This window comes from Alosa alosa, chromosome 19 (genome assembly GCF_017589495.1).
Source record: "Alosa alosa isolate M-15738 ecotype Scorff River chromosome 19, AALO_Geno_1.1, whole genome shotgun sequence".
NCBI lineage: Eukaryota > Metazoa > Chordata > Actinopteri > Clupeiformes > Clupeidae > Alosa > Alosa alosa.
In genome coordinates, this window is record NC_063207.1 from 24,164,839 (window position 1) to 24,184,481 (window position 19,643).

The 19,643-nt window shown below is 42.5% G+C and overlaps 1 long non-coding RNA gene across 1 annotated transcript; it reads left to right on the plus strand.

Annotated features, from left to right (window-relative positions):
• Positions 1-484: 484 nt before the first annotated feature.
• LOC125284720 lies at positions 485-13,201 on the plus strand. Its single transcript, XR_007191912.1, has 3 exons — positions 485-518; positions 1,095-1,179; positions 13,002-13,201. It is a non-coding gene; the product is annotated as an uncharacterized LOC125284720 (long non-coding RNA).
• Positions 13,202-19,643: the final 6,442 nt, after the last annotated feature.

The window sequence follows — 19,643 nt, forward strand, 5'->3', positions numbered from 1 at the left end:
CTCAGTCGCTTGAGTTGATTTGTGGAGTTGTGGTTGCCTACGAAATTGTTACATTTTTGGCAGCTATGATGGCTAGGGCTAGGAGGCTAGCTAATGTTGCAAGAGGTTTGTGTGTGGCGCTGTTTATCGTTTTAGATTGAATTGTAGTAGGACTCAACTGATCCGAGTTAATGATACTAGAGACTCGCGACTCATGGGTTAATTTAAAGACACGGGTGAAAGATCCGAGTGAATCACGACTTAAACACCTTTATATCGCACAGCTAGGAGATTATAGTGAGATTTAACTGTAGTAATGCCCTTCCACGACTGTTGGTTTATTGTTTGGAATACAACAACATCCCTTGTTCTTGCATAGATATATTTTGGTTTGTTTTCTTTGTGTTTCGGGAGTATTTCAACCACAATTGCATGCTTATCTCCTCAGTGTATGAAGCACAGCAGTGGTTGCTATAGCAACCATAGACTCTGAACAGGACGGCAGATTGCACTTAGGCAGTCTTTGGCAAGATCTGAATGTAAACAGATAATACCGTTCAAGTTTTTTATTTCCTATTTCTTTCAATTCTTTGACTTAAGACATGTAAGAAGTACGTTTATTCGCTGGGCAACGTACAAACTGACTAGTTACATTAGCCCTAGCACTATGAGCTACGATAAACGTTAGCTCTAGCTAGAATAGCTAGCATCTAAGTGTGGCAGTAAGTTATTATTTCATGTTCTGATATGACATTCTTAACGTTTTGACTATATACAACTGACAAAAGCAAGACAAATAAAGTAACCAAATCGCTTTGCAATATTTTAGTCCAGAAATACTTATGGGTGTTCATTTACCATAATGTTATTTACAGTAGCCTAACTTTACGACCTAACATTATCTCCCCTTGCTGTTACCACCAGTTTTAATAACTTTACATTTGCTATCATGACCCATTTCATCTAACAACACCACTGGCATCTGTCTTTGACTATCAGACCCCAAACAGCAATACATTGAACTACAAAGGTGTTATAGTAATGGTGTTCAGTTCATCATAATCGTTATGACATAATGTAATTTGCCGTCCTTCTCCCATCTTTTTGCCGTCCAGCACGGAGCCGTCACGTGACTTAAGTCACGTGTCTGCAAGGGGTGAATACAAAAGGAGGCGCCCGGAAATTGCATCAGTTGTTCAGGTATGCACCAGAGCCATAGAAATGTGCACGTTCCAATTAGGCAGGGCGCTTCTGTAATGCGGGTGTTTTGAAATCAGTCGACTTCTTTGAGCTTGCTTGCAATTAGAGGCTCGGAATTTATCAGAATCAATTATGATTGTTGTGACTTGAGATGTCTGACTGCCTCCTGCATTAAAATGAACAGCACAGCAAGACATATGGGCTAGTCTATCCTGAGCTCTTTGAGAGTAGGCCTACAGTACAGGATTACTGTGTAGATCAGTGTAGGCCTACAGTGCTTTGCTCTTGGACATCTTCTTGTTCTTTTCTTATCTGCATGTTGGTGTGTTGTTTGTTTTGTCTGCTGTATTATCCTGCCTGCCCTGCGGTAGGCTAAATGTAGGCAAACATACACCGTTGGCTGCAGGTCACAAGCCCTACAGGACTAATACTAGCTATGCTCCTTAGCTGTAGCAGAGCCCGTCTACTTATTTGACATTCTCTGGCTGTAGTTGATGGATAGTTAACCCTTAGAACCCTAAGCTGTTTTTAGGGCATTTTCACTACCTTTATTCATAAGGATTTATTCTGGTCATTGTAAGTGCCACACACACACACACACACACACACACATATATATATATATATATATATATATATATATATATATATATATATATATATATATATATATATTGTTTTGTTTTTTCAGCAGAGTCTAGGCTATCCAGATCTGGCATAATTTCATGTATTAGTACTAGCATTGATTTTATTTTGATTTTTAAAGAATTAAAATATAAAAAGCGTATTATAAAAATTCTTATATTTCGACATGTAGCTATCTCACCACAGCAATCTCATAGCTCTACATGCATTTCAGGTGTGTGTAGGGCAGACTGTCCTGAATCGGGCAATACAATTGCCATGTTGGAGGTAAACTCTGGGGCTGAGCAATTTACAGAAATATGTGGTGTGTGATTTACGGAAATAAATGCCTTTTTTTTATTAAGTGATGAAAAAATGACCTTTCTGCGCTACATATCTGTGACACGAACTGATCTGACCCGACTTGACCCAAGGTTGCGTGTTAGCCTGCGTGCCTATGGTGTATGCACTAATGATTCTCAACTTTTTACTGCATTGCCATGAACAAAGTAAAGGCAAAAAAGGTGTTTCTTTGTTGAACAAATTGGGATGTAATGTGAGCCTTGAATTGGATGCCCTGCAGGAATTTGCTAGGATCTCAAAACCGGATTATGAACATGCTTTGCCATAGAGAAACACACGATAGCGTTGGATTATAAACATGCTTTGCCACAAAAACAGACAAAAACGTGGGGTAAGTCCAGCTATATGAAGTTATTATTTTGCTGTCACTTCGTCTGTTTTATAACCGAGAAGGATGTACGGGGTATCAAATGATAGCTCTGAGTCTCCTCTTTCATCTGACATGCGTGGCATATCTATCCGATCACAGGTCCGCGGGTAATTCAAACGAGAGTAATGGGTGCGCAGGTGAACGCAGAGAAGTATAGACTGTAAATATGATGCAATTTGATTTAATTTCATTATTTTTTTAAATTCTCATATTTGATCGTACAGACAAGTATGTAGTCTCGTTGGAAAGCCCCTCTTCTGCTCTGTCGCAATAAAGGTTTCATCTCGCTGCGATGAACAGTTCCGGAGCAATGTAACAGAGAAGAAAGGGTGTGTTTTTTGACGCACTTTGCGTCAATCGGGTTCTAAGGGTTAAAGCAAAGTATATACATGGCGGAGCACGATAATTCATCGTAGTTCATGGCATGAAATGGGGATCGAGTCAGTCCTGTCTGCATAAATAGTACACAAGAGTATTGATGAGCGTATGTAGCAACCGGCCAACAGCAGCAGAATAAACTAGATGTACCGCATAGCGGTACAAAATATGACCGCCGCTCAGTCCTGTACATCCGTTCCGCGAAAATAAATCACACTTCAATTTGTCTCCATATTTTACTCCATCCCCACTCTTGAAACTTTTTGTGTATGCTTGTTTGGCATGCCTGAGTGTGTGTAAAAGCGGCTGCACAGAAAGTACCCTACTGGTGCTGAAAAGGTGAATAGATTGTAGAATAGCCAAAGAAGATGTAGAATTGTTATAAAACCTTTAAAATCTCTAAACAATCACAAGTAGGGCAGTTCATCACAGTTCATCCATTGCAACTGGATTGATGAAAGGTCACTTACACCTGTAGGCTACATTGTATTTGGGAAAAGGTATCAGCATAATGTTATTTATTTATTTATTTTTTATGTATTTATAAACAAAAACATCTCTGTCAGTTCCATGCCGTTTTCAACAGCTATCAAAAACAAAGGTCATTTTTGGATGGATGGATTTTTTGTGAATGTTTCTTCTTCTACATAAGATTTTAGTCATCTTTAGTTCATGTAATACTTTATTGTCAATGCACAAATTAAGTAACAGTAGTCTGAAACGTTATTGTTAATGCACAAATTAAGTAACAGTAGCCTAGTCTCAAACGAAATGCTGTTTTACATCTAACCAGTGGTGCAAATAACTGACATGTTCAAATGGGCCTTGATGAAATGCGTCGCTAGACTGTTCATACACATTTTAACGGGCCAAAGTTGAAAAGCTTTTGTCCGTTATTGTTAGTGCAAATATAGGCTGATTCATGTTCCCTTGCATTGTTTAACTGAGGTCCATGGCTAGTCTGGCTTTCATCAGACCAAGCTCAATCTTTTAAGAAATCAAAAAATAAATAGCGGGCAGATCAGGCTGGGTTCACCCAGCCTAGTCCATAGGCACCCGATATTGTTTAATTTCCGATTGAGATATACACGCTCTGGCTATTCTAAATGCAAAAATGCATCAGGGAGTTATGACAAAACGGTAACTAACAAACTAGATCCTAATAGAAAGTTGTTAGCTTCCCTAAGCTACAGGTAGGATTATAAGGTAGGCCTATTGACAACATAAATTGTCAATAGGCTATGCTGGCGACACAAATAAAATCTCCTTTGGAAACCAATGGCTTACGCCTTACAGTATCAAGCCTGTCATATCGTGGCGAAAAGTTGTAATAACATTCACGCAGCTCCATGAGTCAAGGAAAGCTTGAATGAAGTAGCCACTTCTAAATGGGACCCACTACACAGTAGCTTAAGGTGTTTTGCTAAAGCAGCCATAATGAAATGAAGGTGTCATTGTTTGGATACTTCACACACGCGTGCTTTTTAATTTCACAGACTACAACTACCAAGCTGTAATCAAAGCACATCGATTCCCCTCTCACACCCTGCGCACTTAAAACAAAATAAACAGGCGTCTCAGTCTCACGCATGTATAGGCAAAACTGTATCAGACCGATTAACGCGTTGGTAAATCTTTGTAGCACGTGCAATAAATGACAGTCGAAAAGATACAAACAGTGCTGCTATCAATTTGCTTGGTATAACCGCATTTATAGTTTTCTACAAATGCAATCAATCAAATGCCTCCATCACTCAACCAACGCTTAACTTGGTAACATTACCTAGGTCCTTATTGATATTACAAGATTAACGTGCCTGCAGTAAAACCAAGCATGTCCGAGAAACATCCTTAGATTTATTTAGGCTTCAAGAAGAAATGGGAATTACACTTCATGTGAACATCGTCCTATCCTTATTAGATGTTCGCTGCGGTAAATTACAGTCCTTGTATGAAGCGTCCATTGTTTTTTCCAACCCACTTTTAACTTCCAACAAAATTACGTCTCACTGCAACGATGCGCCATCTAGTGGACAAACGACTACTTCACCGCCAATACTGAAAATGCAGCCATGATGATGATGATGAATATTTATTTTGGCTTTCTTTTGATCCTACTGAATTTGTAATTATGTATCGGCCGTTCTAATACCGATAGTATGTGGTATCCTACTGATTTTCATTTTTTACCGGGGGGGGGCAAATCACAAATGAGTGATTATGAGCCAGGTTGATGTGGGCCCTTGAGACCAACATACCATAAATTATTTTATTGTAAGGCCCCCCATGAACGAAAGTACACAAAACTTGGCATGCATTCAGAGGGTGTCATAATGATCCTACTCTTTTAATTTCGTGCAGTTTTGACCTTGTCAGCCAGAGATATTGAGATGAAAACACCTCATTTTTTGCTTTTTAATTTTTAACTAGGTGGCGCTATACACGAAATAAGTGGTAATGAGATGGGTTGACATGCCCCCTTAAGACCAACATACAAAAAAAAGGTGGACCTCCTAGGCCCTACGGTTCTCGAGATATTCACAGAAAACTGTCTCCGGCCACCTACAGGCCAGTTGGTGTATAGTAACATAAATTAATTTATTGTGTGGCCCCCCATGAGCGAATTCCACAAAACTTGGCGTGCATACATAGGGTGTCATAATGATCCTACACTTCCATTTTGTGCAGTTTTGACTATGTTAGGTCACAGATACCTTCAATTACACCACCTCATTTTTACTTTTTGTGTTTAACTAGGTGGCTTATACATGAAATGAGTGGTTATGGAATGGGTTGACATGGCCCCTTGAGATCAACATACAAAAAAAAAATGGTCCTCCTAAACCCTACGGTTTTCGAGATATTCACAGAAAACTGTGTCTGCCCTACCCTCCTTTCGGGGGTCCAATTCAGCGGAGGGGCTACAGATCAAAGCGAAAAACGATGGTTCCATGCTATCCATGTGGGGTTACATGTCCACCAAGTTCCAGACTGTACCCGGTCTTTCAGTGTCCCGGAATCATTGAACGGAAATTTGGGCAAAAAAAAAAAAAAAAAAAAAAAAAAAAATCTGACTAAACCTATATGACCGCCCGGGTGAAATTCTGAGCTATGGCCATAGACTACCATAGACTTCAATGGAACAGTCGCTGCTCTGCATAAAGCAGGATTTTGACACCCGCCCCACCCCCCCCTTGTGTGATCCGGGTTCCCATCTTACTCCGCCATGTATAATCTTTAGTTAAAGGAACACGCCATCATTTTGGAAAACTAGATGTACCGCAGAGTGGTACAAAATATGACTGGTATCCAGATCCACATTCTCTCCACTAATAAATCACGCTTGTCAATTTGTCTCCATCTCCATCCCCTACTTTTGTGTATGTAAATGAGTGTGTGCGTGTGTATGCATGCGTACTTTTTTGATCCCATGAGGGATATTTGGTCTCTGCATTTAACCCAATCGGTGAATTAGTGAAACATAAACAGCACACAGTGAACACACAGTGAGGTGAAGCACACACTCCCGGCGCAGTGAGCTGCCTGCTACAACGGCAGCGCTCGGCGAGCAGTGTTAGGTGCCTTGCTCAAGGGCACTTCAACCGCGGCCCACTGGTCGGGACTCGAACCGGCAACCCTCCGGTTACAAGTCCAGAGTGTTAACCAGTGAGCCACGGCTGCCCACCATAGCAACTCTCAATCAGGCCAATGAAATCGTGTATAGAGTCGTTAGGTGGGCTTAACGTAATGATTGATGCCAGAGTTGCAACGGTTTGGCTTGAATTCCCTGCTACTTGAAAACAAATAAGATGGATGTTGCTGTTGGCGAACAGTGTGACACGAGTTAAGCTTTTATTAACCCTTAAAGGAGTACGGTGTGACGGGAATGTTGAGAAATGAATGTTCTAAAGAATATCTGGGTTCATTGAATTCAACATAGAATTTTAGAACCTTCAATTGTTGCGGAACTTAGAACGTTCAAAAACCTACACCTTTAAGGGTTAAGTTGGCAAACGTTTGAACTAGCCAACTAGTTCCATTGGTGGGAAACGCATGGGACTCATAGCGCTGCCGCTGTCCTATTGCGTGCAGAGGGAATTTGAAAGACAACTGATTATCCCGCCTCAGACTGAGCACTGCGAACGGTGAGTGCCCAGACCCTACATTTTAATGTGGGTCTGGCTCGTCAGGCTAAGCTAGCATAGCTGTCCGTGTGAAGCGTTAGTACCTTACTCCCTGACGCTTCAAGAGCATAGACAGTAAAAGATATGGACAGTCATCATGTAGACGTCAGTCGAGACGGGTTGAAGCAAATTTCAACCGTTTCCTATTGGTTGACGAGGCTTGTAGATGTAACATAGGCACGTAGTCTGACTCGTGTAAGGGCAGTTCCAGCGTTATGGATGTGACAATTGGACTCATATTGGTAAACAAAATGCCTTAGAGTAGGGGCAAAATTAGTATCAGTGAATTAATTTGCATAACTTTTAATGTAACCTCTGTCCTCTGAATACTGAGAAATCCTTAAATTTCATATAATCATTTTTATCCTAAGAATACAAGGCATTTTATCAGCGTTATGGATGTGACATGAATGAATAGACACACTTTTGTGAGAGATTACAGGTTTTCTACAAACTGTGAATTTTGAAGGAAACTGCCGAAACTATGATAAATGTAGCATGAAGGAGACTTGAATGAACACAAAAAGTGTGTTTTTGAAACCATGCGTCATTTTCGTAATGCATCATGTAGGAAAAACTGCCGTTATTGAGTGGCGAAGTCCCGCCCCTTCCGTTTGCTTCCATGGGACCTATCTTTCAAAAAAAATTGAACGGCAGTCTATAGCGAAAAAGAAATTATTTTATGGTCCCGGTTGACTTGTGCCTTGAATTACCCATATGATGTTTGTCAATTTTAAAGACAATTTTTCATGTAAAGACATTAGCAGTTTGTTTCGTAACTATTGAATTAGCTGCAAAGTTAGCCATCTTCACCAGCTAACACGGTAATCCAGTTACTGTACAACAACAGTATGACAGTTACGGGAAGATAATCGCTCAGATTTTCGTTATTAGGCCACTTGAAAATAGGCTATGGCTAGGCTAATCACTGGAGGTATTTTAATATTATTGTAACGTCGGTGCCTTTTGGACTGAGTGCTAGCCTCCCAGAATGCAATGTGTGTGAATGCTGGTTTGTGTAATGTCGGTTTTAGTTCGTGTAATTGCGTTTTCCGTGTCATGTATGTGTTAGCTTGTGTAGTCTTTCTTTACGTTGTACCTCATGTGTTTTGCCTGGTGTATTGTATGTGACTACCCTGTTCGTGTATCGTGCTTGTTTTATTGACTTCCTTTGTGTTTCCTATGTAGTGGTGGTCTTGGTCTGTGTGCTCTTGTTCTCAGCTAATAAACCTTTTGATTGGACATCTGTATTCGTCGCTATCAAATCGTTACATTATGTTTGTTTTGCTAATGCTTAGGCGAGGCCTCCCTGTGGTTTTGATCAACCTAATAATCTTTGAAATGTCATAGTAAACACTAAGGTGAAATGCGTTGAAACTGACACCATAACAGACGTTTATCGGCTTTGAGGTAAAAGAAAGTCTCCTGTCTTGTAAAGTCACATTATGTAACATCCATAACGTCACATCCATAACGCACCATTAAAGGTTTTAAAAGTAAGAAAGGGGCACAATTTGTTCATCAAACTTTACATTGATATAAATCAGCTTTGCACAGACACTATGGACATTGTCGCATCAACACTGTGTGTAGCATAAACTTTTCCTATAAAACGTTATGGATGTGACATGGCCATGGAACATGCTGACTTAAAAACAAAACCCTTACAAATGTAAGGAGTTGTGCTCTTAAAGGCAAGCTGAGCATACACATTGCTCTACCATTCCCTTGTCAATCTGGAATTTGTCAAAGGATACAATTTGTTTGAACCTTGAGTCCATTTATCCACTTTTTAAATATGTATAATATTACCATGTGAAAAATGTTGTTTCTGTATGGTTGCACACCATATTTATGATGTAAAAAGAGTGTAATTCTCCATCAAATTCAATCAGATCAGATAATAAAATATAGACCTAAATGAAGATTTTAACAACAGTTCTATTTGCGTATGCACAACTTTTTTTTCCATGGTAAGGATGACCTTTGCATGGAATTGCCTGTAACTCTAGCTGCACCAAGAGATTGGGTTAATGTAGCCTTACTTTGTTACCACCACGTCTACATTTACTTTTCTTAAATGTCCTAGTTGTTCGTAGATAAATGTGATTTTATATAAACAGCACTCGCCACATTCATAGCCTACTGTCAATCCATCAAAACCTCACTGATGTCAAAGTGGCGCCAAATTGAATGGGGTTCAATGGAATGGCTAGGTGGAACTGGTCTACTATTTAGCCTCAGATCCGCCATAGTGTCTACGCTCTCTGAACGTTCGCCTGCCCCCTTGTTCAAGAGCAGTGCTGGTATGAAAGCTAGCAGCCTGGGCTTTTAGCTCGATTGTCAGACTCCCGATCCGCTGCTGTTTGTGGGTTCGAGTCCGGGTGTGTGCAGGGCTGAACCACGCAGGTTCAACACAACGCAGGTTGCACCTGTGTGTGTGTGTGTGTGTGTGTGCATAGCTGATATGGCCCCCCTCGTCCCAACGGAATTCCACGCAAGTCTCATAACATACCTGTTTGTCATCTAAGGACACTTCCAAGATGGACCTGTTACAAGATAAGTATATATACTCTTTTGATCCCGTGAGGGAAATTTGGTCTCTGCATTTATCCCAATCCGTGAATTAGTGAAACACACTCAGCACTCAGTGGACACACAGTGAGGTGAAGCACACACTAATCCCGGCGCAGTGAGCTGCCTGCAACAACAGCGGCGCTCTAATCCCGGCGCAGTGAGCTGCCTGCAACAACAGCGGCGCTCGGGGAGCAGTGAGGGGTTAGGTGCCTTGCCCAAGAGCACTTCAGCTGTGCCTTCTGGTCGGGGTTCGAACCGGCAACCTTCCGGTTACAAGTCCTAAGCGCTAACCAGTAGGCCACCACAAATAGTGGAGTAGTTTGTAAATAGTAATGGTTACAGTGAGTCAAAAAGATTATTAAGATATTGGCTAACTCTTGACAACAGTGCACAAGAGTTTATATGTTTGGTGTATCAACAGCATTGTTTAATGATTAAAAATAAGACATTATCTAGATTAAATGATAAAGGAATGGCACTGCTAGTAGAACACGAATAAACAAACATGACCAAAGTCGATGTTAATGCACAGACCACATCAGCAGTTCAACAATTACATCATTCATTATTCTCATATAAATTGCATTACCCATTGGAGTATATATGAACCAGATCATTGCAGTATACCCTGTGGAACATGATCTGTACACAAATCAAACAGTCAAACTCAAAATGCAGTGTCAGGTCAACTGATACTCAAATTCCCAGACTCCCCTCCCAATAAAAACAAGGACCTTTCTACGCAGTGTGATTTGCAATAATCTTATTTTAATTTGACTTTTGTTTGGGATGGAGGGGCAGTAATCAGATTAGCCCTGTTTTAAAAGCGGTTGGTTGGCCAGCTCTGGTGACTAGGTCCAGATGGTGGGAGATTGGCAGGGGAACTCTGTATACCCTGCTGATGCCCCTCCCTGAGTTTTCTCTTTGCTTGCTTCGACCCCTTTTCTCTTGCCCTCTGTCATTCCAGATTTTATCTTCTCCATATATCCCGCTATCCTTTTCCTCTTCTCCCGGACTCTCTCTGTCTCTGTCTCTCTCTCTCTCTCTCTCTCTCTCTCTCTCTCTCTCTGTGTTTGGGTGCCCGGTGCATTAGTTAGTACAGATGGTATGGAATTAGTGTGAGATTTTCTCTCTCTCTCTCTCTCTGTCTCTGTTTCTCTCTCTCTTTCTCTGTGTCACTCTTTCTCTTTCTGTCCAAAATGTTCAGATATTCTAGTTGGGGAAAGGAGCCAGGCAACAGCCAGTCCCTTCACAACGAGCCTCTCACACTGGGGTGATGGAGCACTGCCCTCCTATTATACCAGGGTCTCAGGGTTAGAATAAAGCCCTCAGGGTGAGCAGCTGTCAATTAGTGATAACTCCAGCAAGAGACGTCCTCGTTAATCAGGAGCCTATCACCTAGCAACCAGCCAGGAACTCCTTACTCAGGATGCCTGGTGTGAGGCACAAACCTCCAGATCCTAACAAGACAAGGGAGAGAGAGAGAGAGAGAGAGGGAGAGTATACCCTCTGAAATGACCAAAAGACTAGTATTTAGGAAAGGCTGTGTAAATGGTGTCCTAACACTAGGTATGTGCTGTGAATAACTTGAAAGGCATTCTCCTATGTTAGTGTTGTGTAGTGCCTTGATAGAAGAAGCATTGCATCTAAATGACAAAAACATACATTATTGCCATGGAAAAAAAAAATACCTCAGGTTATTTGTTCCGAAAGCCAAACAACGCAGTTGGAAACTTTCAGATCATCAACTCCTGCCTGTCCCCTCCACATATTTTAAATTAGCCCACCTCTGTGCGAGAGCTCCTCTTTATTCCTCCAGGCCCCCGCATCAAACTTGCATTAATAACGCGGTGAATATAACTGTGTGCTTGATTTCCACTACCTGATGGAGTGGCTTCACGAGGCACTGTGAAAGGGTGATAAATCCTTGTCACTTTTTATTAAAGGTGGCCATGCAAACAGTAACCTCATATTCGGCTGTAATACCCAAGGAGACTGCCAGCATAGTTAAAAAAAAAAGAGAGAGAGAGGGACGTCAGTTGGTATGCTATTCACGAGTTGTTCCTCTGTGATGCCATTAAGGTAGCATTGGATGAGAAAGAGGCTCCCGCTGGTTCCCTACCAGGGGGGAGCCTCTTGTTAGCCTCCATGAAATCCTTATTCTTGCCATTAATGTGGCTGTGCGGATTTGAACCATCAGTCACTGCAAAAAGTCGAAGCCCTGAAGGAGCCCCACTAAAAGGAATCTACTATAGAGTCCCCTTCATCTCTCACTTCCCCTCCCCAAATATCGCACCATTTTTTTGGGGCAAGTTCATAAATGTATGCGGTTGAACTTTTCACAAGCATGGTGGATTATACATGCACTCTGCCAAGGGGACCCAGGAGGCGAAGAGAGCTTGGTGAAAGAAAAAGAAAGAGATCCAGGCACATGGATCACAGCTACGAAGAGGCTAAGATGACACTGACACTCCACACACTGCAATGTCCTGGAAGCAAGTGTCATAAAACAGCAGCTTTTTCATTTTTATGGTTTAAATATTGTATTTTCTTCTTCTCTCTCTGTTGTTGTTCTTCTTTATTTATCTTTTTTTTTACAGTTGACCTCTTTGGGTTAACTGCTGACTGGACAATAGAAATCATCACTCTGCTCATTATTTATTTACTTCATGCGTTCACTTTTGAAGCGATTAATCTTCTCTGTGAAAGATTTATAAGAAGGGTGACCGGTGCGCTGAGACAGTAAATGGGCCCCATTGTCAGGCTACGGGAGTGAATTCCGTGATCCAATTACCGTTTCAAGGCAGCCCAAAAAATCATGACCCAGAAAACACATGCATGGAGATAGGGCACGGTGTCCAGGAGATGTCCATAAAATTCAATAGGGGAGAAATGGCGGACTCGTTCGACTGACACTTTCCCTGGGTGGCAGCATCTAATGATGAGCCCTGCCTGCCTTCGTAGTGCCAACAGCATGCTCCACTGCACACCTGACCGCACACTCAATGTAAAACCATGTGTCATCCTCAAGACATTACGTCCAGTCTGAGGGCATAGCTCAGCCTGCGCCCCCATCTCCCTCCACACACACCCCCTCCCCCACACCCCATCGTCTTTGTCCTTGGTGGCCAACCGTTTGGGTGGTCTGTCTGACCCTGGGCTTGGGATGACGTAAATTTGCTAATGGTTAGCGTCTCTCTCCTGCTCCCTCTCTCTCTCTCACTGTGTCTCCTTTTTTGCCCCTTCCCTCGCCCCTCCTTCCTCCTCCCTCCCCTCTCTCTCTCTCTCTTTCTGTCTCTCTTTCCCTCCCTCCCTCGTTCTGACAGGCCTCCTGCTCAGCTGATGTGAGTATGTGAGTTCATGCCCTGGTGGAGCAGGACGCTTGGTTGACCACAGCTGTGTGGTCCCACAGGCCCCGGTGAGCGCAGCCTTATATGCAGCACTGTACGTGAGGGCCAAGTCAAGAGCCTGAGAATGGACCTCAGCCAGTGCTTCCCTGGCAGCTCATATGTCTTTCAGGAAAATTAAAAAGCTCCATACACAAACAAGCCAGCCTCAAGCCTGCAGCCATTTATGTGCTATATGTTAATTGCCAGTTGCGTTAATGTATATGGCTGTTTTAATCATTATGATAAAACCAGCCATCTTTTCAATGAAACTGTACAGTGTTGCGTGACAAAAGTTTTGATGTTCAGGAAACCTGGGAGAGAAGCCAAGCCTATACTGTGCTTTTCATTAACCAACCATCTTATTGTAAATATACAACAGAGAAATGCTTGGAAAGCGAACATGTTTGGATTCTTTTTATTATTTCAGGAAAAAAGCCAAATTAAAACGATTTTTCCCAATATGCTCTACCCAGCAGCATAATAGTTCATCTGTTTGTTAAGCCTGTGTTCATATCATCCCCTTTCACAAACATCACAATCAAATCACATTATATTGTGCAGGCTTGGAGGAGCAAATAAAAACCATACAATCTGAACTGGGCTCTGGAAACACTGCAAAGGAGAGGGAAAATATCTCTCTATCTCTCTAAAATTTTTCTCTCTATTTCTCTCTTTCTCTATCTCCTATAGTGAATGAGCTATCAGAGGGTGTGAAATGAGTGACAGGCCCTGTGCAGCTGGGCAGGTTAATGCACTTTGCTCTCGCCGCCCCGCTCTTACGCCGACCAAAACGGATGCGTGCGCGGAACATCTTCAAAGAAACCTGACTCCCGGTAATCACTCGTGTTGCCTTTGATCTCGGGTACGGCGAGAGAAAATAATGACCTGTTTCTGGGTGCCCTCGCACAATAAATAAAAGGTGAAATTACGTTTGAATAGGCAGGTAATAAGAGGTAGTCTAGTGAGAGGTGATGGGGAGGTGTTGAAAAGAAAACAAGCCGCACTTGTGGACAAAATAAAACAAGATCTTTTGGGAGGTTGGCAGACATACAGCATTCGCTGCTACTTTATAAAAAGCAACACTAGATAACAGGACTACACAGTAGAAACAGTGGTAATATGTGGGTAGATGGAATGAGTGAGTGAATGGACTCTTCATCCTGGAAGGTAAATGGGCACAGTTTTGATGTAGACAACAAGACTTCTCAGTATTCCATATCCATTTAAGAGACGAGGCAAACTACAGCATCCATGCAGCATGAGTGAATAGGATATTATTTCAAAAAGCACTAGCAGAACACAATGTTAAAATGTATATTTTACAAATATTTGTTATATTACACTATCTCACACAGACTAAATGTATTTTGTTGCGCATGGATTGGCACCACTGCAGATATGTCTGGTGATTCCTCTTGGGAAATAGGCTGCACAGGCGAAAACGGCAGCAGGTAAAACGTGAGGAAACACGATCAATTGACCAATCCATGACAGGCAGTCTAGTATGAAAACAGGGACAAGTGCAATTATTTATCTATCAGGCCTTGCATGAAAAATGAATCCATTCATTACTGTCTGTGGTATTGGATCTTGCTTTATGTATTCAGGGGATCGCTCTGCCATGGACGGTAAAAGCTCGAGTCAACATCGCTCATCTCTCAGACGAATGTCGGTTTTGAGTGATGGTGTTTGGGAGCTTCTGACTAAATGCCTGGGTGGAACCCAATCTTGACATTGCTCCACTTTAAGCATTGACCCCACTATTTCATTACGAACCATGACCCCTCTACCCCAGGCAATGGGTGCAGAGTTAGGTGAGGGGGGGGATTGGAGCACAAAAGGGAGTCTTCAGTTAACAGAAGCTTCATCTTAGCCCTCCAGCAACATTTCATGAGACTAATGTCACTCTAATGTGGACATGGCAGGATGCACATCCAGCAGCCATACTCCTTTAGATATAAACACTTGGCTACTTCACACTTTATGGTAGGCCTCTCCATACAGCGATAGACCATTTCAGAAAAGTACATTTTATGATGATGACACATAATAGTTGCAGTGAAACATACTTTATTCACATGAATAAGTGGTTATGCACGATTTGAAGTGATTTTGAAGTGAAGGTGATGGCAGATGGCACAAAACTTAAAGCACTTTTACACTTCTATAGTTTCTCCATCAGTGGGAAGATGTTTGCATATTCAACTCCTGTCAATGGTCCTCAAATTTGAAGGAGCTGACTTTATAGGAAGAGAGTATGGCTGCTTCTTTCCCAGCCCACCTTGTCACGAGATCACACACTGAAGAATGTTGTACAAGATGCAGCCACCTGAGGGACGTGTCGATGTGCTCGAGTGCCTCTCTATGTGTCAGTCTGCCGGTTGGGGTGCATTCATGCAGCATTCGTGTGCCTACCGCAGACACAAGAGGGACTGAGCCATAGTATCTGCTCTTCACAATGACCTGTGGATCCCCTTGGCATCTCAATAGCAGAGCAGTGCATGACGGGAGCACTTGAGGGCTGAAGCCAGGCTCAAAGCACCAGAGCTCCTTTTGGCTGTGTGAACCTCCATTCCTTTTTTTGTTGTTTTCTTTTCAAACTGAGATTAATCCTGGCCTCCCTACTCTACTTCAGTCCCCTTTTCAGGAAGGATCGTCTTTCGTTAAATTAACATAGTTTACACATCGTTAAACAATGTATGTTACACGCATTAATCCATCTGGAGGCCTCCATACGTACTGTGGGATTTCCTGGATTAAATCGAAACATTCCACAAACCTTTTAATCCCTAACGAACGAGACATGATGCCATATTAACTGACAGATCCCAGTAGGAATTCTAGCATGTGGGGGGGATGGTTAAGTTCACCCATTACAACCTAAACAATATTTCAACTTCAGAACCAGGGGATGGAGTGAACCGTTTTATTTTCCTCCACAGTTCACATGAGCAACTCCAGCTTCAACCCACAGCAAGCCCTTACTGAAAGACACGCCGTTCTGCTTGTCTTGGAGCAGTGTGCTTTTGGGTTTTGACATTTTCAAATCAATAAGAGGTGGAAAGGGAGGTTTCTGCCACGGCATCCAACTTGAAATAAAAACACTTCAATCAAAGCAGCAAAAGCCTGACATGGGAGACAGAGGGATCGATCAGAACTGAGATCTGCACCTGTGAAGTTCTCCAGGCCTGTCTTTAACACGGCAGCATCAGCAAAAAGAGCCCACATTCCATTTAAGCCCACTGTGCGAAAAGTTGGCCAGAACCACAACGTTGGGTTTTTGGTCATACTGTGAGCAACTGGGCGTTTTGTTTGAAAACAGTACACCCTGAAAAAAAAAAACGTGACTAGCGGAGTAAATGTATTCCACCTTCAAGCAGACGCTCCTCAGCTCCACACTTCTTTGGGATTAAGCGAGCGTGCCAGTCTGAACTGACCCTTCCAGACCCTCTCCGTCTGGATTGGCCAATGACTCACACTGGGAATGGAATTGGTCCTTTCAAAAAATGCTTTTGTATTTTCCAAGCCAGCGCTGTTAATTATGCCACCAGCTCCTGCAGCTGAGCGTAGCCCCCTCTCAGGGCCTCAACAGCTGCTTCTTGTAGAGGTTAAGTGCTTAAGCATGTTCTCCATCTATACAGCGCTGTACAATGAGCAAGCATAAAAAGTAGGTCCCTACAGTCTAACAGATCCATCAAGCACAGTTTGTCATGGACAGTCGAGTTCATTGGAAAGCAGGGGAGCCCAAACTCAAACCCAAATCATAGCTTTTAGTGGTCTACATTGACATGCACACACTCTATTGCATTATACCTCCATTATGCATTATAACTACATGCTATTGTATAACTCTCTCCTTGGATTATTTACACTGGACTAGGGATCCAAATGGTTTCTTGCATGGCAAATAAACACTCTATAATCCATGAAAATAGATTTCTCCCAGGAAAAGCTTTGATAATGGTCCTGTCAAATGACCTTTTCAAATGTTTAAATGACACTTAATCCTAAAATTTGGTTTAATGAGCCTCGAAGATATGCCTCAAAGATATATTCTTTGTGTCTCTGTGTGTGTGTGTGTATTTGTACATACACATGACCATCATGAAACTTCTTTTCCATTTTGTCCCTCTAGCCACTGGCCCTGTTTAAAAGGTCACAGAGATAATGAAAACAATTCACAATACAGTCCAGGAGAGAAAAGCGGACTTCCATCACTCAAATGTGCTCTAATATCTCCTCAGCATTCTGCCGTGCCTTGCCATGCGAATTAGCTGTTCAGTATTTCTGTCTTGTACAATTATGAGATGATGGAATTTCCCCCGACTGGGCTATGAAGCATGTCAAAGTGAGCACTGTCCGTCCGAAATACTAGAAGAAAAAAAAATGCAATGTCAATGGATAGGCAGTATAAATAGAGGTGAAAACAAGGGAAGAAATGTCATCAAACACGGGTGGGGTTGAGTGGGGCAATCAGTCTGCGCGAGGACGAAGCGGCCATTAAAGAGTGAATGGGGAGACGAAAGACAATAAGCCCCGGGGGGAGGCGGTCACACGGGGAGACAGGGTGACCCGAGAGGAGGTATCCGAGGGTGAGTCAGCGCCTCACTCCACGCCGTCTTCACTCCATCAAAGTGACGGGGGGATGTGGGGTGGGGGAGACTGTGTCATTCACTTACTGCCATTCCCCTTCCATGCACACTGCTCCACTCCTTTAAACAGACAGCTTGAGGGTGTACTGAAACGTAATGTCAGTCCGCTGTCAGTGGACAAACAACGTTCACTCAGTCACTTCAGGACCAGGACCAGGATACGGGCCTGACTGTCATGGACATATTTTACTTGTTTCTGCCAAATTACCCTTGAGAGAAGCGAGAGCAGGACTTAAGTTGTAACCTTCTGGAGCATCATCATTGTTTGTAAAGAAAAAAAGCTGTTGTTTACTATCTGGGTTTTTCATGCAAAGATAAGACTTTAACACTTTGACACTATAATTATCCTAACAGTGAATAAATCCCTGATGAGGTATTCATGAAGTACCCATAAATACATGCATAAATATAGTTAAATAAATAAAGTGGAAATGCTTTCTGTGTAAATTGAATCTCTTCATAAAATGGCATCCCTCATTTTACGTGCTAAAATTATTTAGATAAAGCTGACAGGACTTGGCCTGCTTCCAGAGCTTGATGAAAACCATCTTATGGTCTGTGAGTATGCATCAATACCAGCGTTTGTTAATGGATGTATCTCAACATCATAATCAACCCTCAGCTGAGGCAGTTTGTGGCACACGGCTGTGGTTTGAGTTTCACTCTACAAACTCTAACATGTAGAATGTGATTATCACGCAGGAAACCAAACTGCTTGAGCAGGTAATGCTGAGAACTTGTTGTGACCATGATAGATTGAGGTAGATAAAGGCTCCTCAGTTGGAAGCCTTCATTAAACTGCTAACTCTCTCTCTCTCTCTCTCTCAGCATAGTCATTTCAGTCACGTCAACACTGACATCATCGAGGGTAGTTTTAGTTATAAATAAAAGCAGTGCTAAAGTAAGTTGAAAAGACGAAACAGCAAGCAGCGAAATCGGAATGAGGCATATATGAAAAATCCCCCTTCACTATTGACTCTTAGAGTACAGCTGTTTTCGGTGAATTATGAGAGTTATCCTCCACCCCGGGGATTTCGATTAATCAATGCCAGCCTCATTCAAACAGGCCTCTGTCCTCCTGGAAATTTATATCCCCCCGCATAAGCTTCCAGAAATTCCTTATATATATTTATTTATCCTTGCGGACCAGGAGAGGAATCAGGTCAGGCCTAAGGAGTGGGTTGTGTAAGCATGTTATCCCCTCGTCGCTTTGAGACGAGGAAGCGCATCAAGCGGGGGGCCGCAGTGATGGCTGTGTTGTTGTCAACGTGGCAAGGAAAAAAAGGCTGGGAAGAGAAATGCTCCCCCCCTCCAAACCACCACACTCAAGGTCATCACAGCCTGACAGCTGTCTTGCTCTTACAGATAGTTCTATTCCCGATCTGTCTGGAATGAAGGTTTTTTTCTCTCTCCGCTGGCTAATTCTCAGCCCTCGGAAGGATAAACTTATTTTGGTTCCACGCCATTAAGTAACTCTTTAAGCAAATAGCTCAGCTGAATTTGGGCTATTGGTTTTACGTTATCAGACCCATAAAATAAATGAGCAGCATTTCGATTGCATTACTTGTCGACTCGAGCATAAATGAGCCTTCGCTCAAGATGTTTTAGTGGTGAAATTAAATAAACATCCCGCAAGACTGGGTTGAGAATCTATAGCTCCTGCACATTACGTGTGGTCAGCACACTTAAGCTTAGGTACACAGAGGGTGTCTTGTACAGAGAGTCTTCTCTCCCAGAATGCACTCCTTCACTTCCCTGCGAGCACTCCACTAATTCCACACACAAGGGCAGTCCCCCGACCAGAGCAGGAGCCTCAAGCAGATGAGGCAGCCTGAAGGAGATGAGCAAACCAGAGGTGAATAGAGGGTGTTTTAACACTCTGTTCCCTGCTCGCCTTCTATTTCTGTCCTCATATTCCTACCCCCAC